Consider the following 3,266-nt stretch of genomic DNA (forward strand, 5'->3'; position numbering starts at 1 on the left):
TTGCCATACTACTCACAAACTACTATTAAATGTAACTCACTTTCAAATTTCTAAGAGTAAAATACGTATTTGCACTGTATTCAAAACTGCATGGCAAATTATTTCAGATATTATGGACAAAACGATGCGATAATCATCACATAATAAGAATTTGAAAAGTCAAGTAGGCAAGAGAAAACTGCTGGGATTTTGTCTGCCCGCATTCTGGACCACGGCTGTGTGAAAATGGGTCTGTGAGCCAGGTGCAAAGGTGCACAGCAGGAACAGCACTGTCACCTAATAAACACCCCAGGTTTCTTTATTAATGACTCCCAGGAGTAGAAGAATGTGTCAAGTTTCCTACAAGAGATCCATTTGGAGAGGAGAAATGTTTGGAGAGGAGCAAAATCACAGGAGTTCCCACTGTAGGCTATATCCCCGTTTCCTTGTATCCTTTCACTGCAGAAACCCATCTGATCCTGACTATTTGAATTCCAAGGACACACCAAACCACTTGCACGCACATCTGCTCACTGAGCCTGAGAAATGTGTTCTAGAGAAAAGGAAATGAGAAGGACCAGTGTAGATACAAAAATGCTGCTAGCGAGGATTTTTCTTGCTATTTTCTAAGTCCGTGAGAGACTTTTCTCTCTCACAGAAAGAGGGAGCAGAGTATGGAAACGACCAAGCCACCCTGCAACCTTGAAAAGTCTTGTTTATGGTATAGTAGAAAAATATTTTGACAATGGATCTTTTAGGATTTTAGCCAATCACCCCAAGGGGTGGCTGATCCTTTTGTCCAAATAGATTATGAAGAAGAAAGTCTGTAAAAGAGTTTGTAAAATAATTAAATGAATAAATCTTGCTGCACAATTCCTGCCTGCTGGATCTTCTCTCCTCCTCCTCCCTATGGCTGCGCGACATGGTGATATAGCCTAGGGCCCAGGCCTGCGGTAATAGACCAGGATTACAAGTGAACTGCAACACGAGCAGCTAACACATTCCTCCTGTGATAAATGAGTGAACGATAAATATTGTCTTTCCCATATATGATTTTAACATTTAGAAGTGATCATGTACTATGTAGAAACAGGTAAAATACAGTTAAGTAAAAACAAGACTAGAGTAAATTGTAACTTCGAAAGAGTGGCAACATGTTGGGAAACGTCGTAATAAACACGTGATAATAAATGTCCTTTAAGTTGAGAAATGACAGAGGTAGAAACCCAGACATCTTAAAGAAACAAAGAAGATGAACCGCATGCATCCCAGGAAGTCTGTTATCTCATCAAAACTCACACCTCCCAAAGAATCTGTCGACTACAAATTAGGTTGGAGACTGAGGAGGCACCGGAGCGGGGTGCCTGCCTTCAATTCTGGAGCTATCCAGAGGACCGAGGCGGCAGCGTGCTGGCGTGCGCTGGCACAAGGGGGCACAGACAGGAGGGGGGGAAAAGTTGAGTGAAGTGTAAATTACTTTCTGGGCTTAAGGACTATGTTTAAAAAGTACTTAAGTTCACAGTAACATGAATGGAGCCACGCCTCTAGCAATATTGCTAAGTGCTCCCGCGCTGTGATATGCCTTTGTTCTACTAACAAATGTTCAATATTACGCTGCTGAAAATTCCGCTTGTGAATTCATCTTTCTCACATCTTCCCTTAAAATCAGTTCTAAGAATTTAGTGTGAAATACATTTAGGCTTGGTCCACAGGAATTTTAGTTCAAATAAACACATCTCAATGTTTTCCATCTTTCCCATTAAAGGCTATTGGTTTTGGCTCATTCTTTTGGCATTTTGCCAGCCATATGCTCAATGCTATTTCCTTAGGAATGAAAGCTGCAGCATGATATTACAAAGTGTTTGGTGAAACCTTTACCATGACTCTCAAGTCGCAACATGCCAGATCATCACTGGTTTGCAAAGCTGCTTGAAGATAGAAGGAAAGCGTCAAAGGTTTATGCATGAATCAGCATCCCCTTGTCACAACGTCATGCTGTAGTGATCCCTGCAGAGCTCTAAGACTGGATTTAAAAGAGAAAAGCTCAACACTGGCTCTTGAGTCAGCAGGTTGAAACATCCAAGATTGTACATCTATTACTTCTGTGCTAAAACGACTGTATGAAAACGTGTTACCATGATGGCAGTTTTATAGTACTCCATAGGAGACACCTCTTTAAATGACTCTGATATCCTTTCAGTGCTAAAATTGAGAAGGGGGTTGATCCATAGTTTACTCATGTAAACACGAGGGAACTACTAAGAGACAGCAAATGTTAATCACAAAACCTAAGCAGCAGGACTCGCCTTAATCTTGTCAAGATAAGAGGAACAGGATCTTTTGAAAACCAGCACAGAGATCGCTGAATCATCCGGTGAAGAACTGTGCATGCTCCAGAAAGAAAGGTAAAAAGTGCATTGTGACGGAGACTACTGATCTTTATCAGAAAGACCCCCGAGGAAGAAGGGCAGCCTTCCTCAGTGCGACCACCTGGCTACACAGCGCATGCGTGGCACGTCTGCTAATGATATCAATGACTTCCGAGAAGTAATTTCTAGAACTACTCCTATCCCAAGGAATGTGATGAATATTCAAAAAATTTACACGTAATGCTGGACTGTATGGAGTGCTCTGCATGGGTGTGTTAGGAGGAGCGATCCCCCACGCACCCAGCGCCAAATAAAGCAAATACCCGCTTCTCTGACTCTGTCTCTGAAGCATCTCTAGGCCTGGTTTTGGGCAATTCAAAATAGGTGAATACACATTACAACTACCCCTGAAGTTGCTCTGTAGGCAGATTTAAGAGGAAAGGATTTCATCTTCATCACTCTCCTTCTTTCTTGTTTTGACAGAATTAAGAACTTGTAAAAAATCTGGTATCACTGATGCTCACCACCCCTCCAATTAGACTACGCTCACTTACACTGTGCTGAGGACAACAAAGTCCAGAGCTTTGGCTATCTCCCGCTTCTGCCCTAGGAATTGCTTCCAGTGCTGTACCTTTGCTCCAGCTGCGAAACCAAACCAGCAGAACCAAGGAAGTTCTCTCTGAATGAACCAAGATTTCTCTAGAAGGCGACAACGGCAGTCATGGCAGTGAACACTGCTCTTCACTGGGCCATTCCTCTGAAAAAAGACATGCACCACCTCTCAACCTAAACCGTTAAGCCTCCTGGTGATGCTGACTGACAAAGTGTCCAAATGCAGTTAGATTCCAACAGCTACTTCCAATGACCTGGCAACAGAGCTTTGCAGACTTGCAACAGTGCAATAAACTAAAGGGGCTA

This window comes from Corvus hawaiiensis, chromosome 24, assembly GCF_020740725.1.
Source record: "Corvus hawaiiensis isolate bCorHaw1 chromosome 24, bCorHaw1.pri.cur, whole genome shotgun sequence".
Classification (NCBI taxonomy): domain Eukaryota; kingdom Metazoa; phylum Chordata; class Aves; order Passeriformes; family Corvidae; genus Corvus; species Corvus hawaiiensis.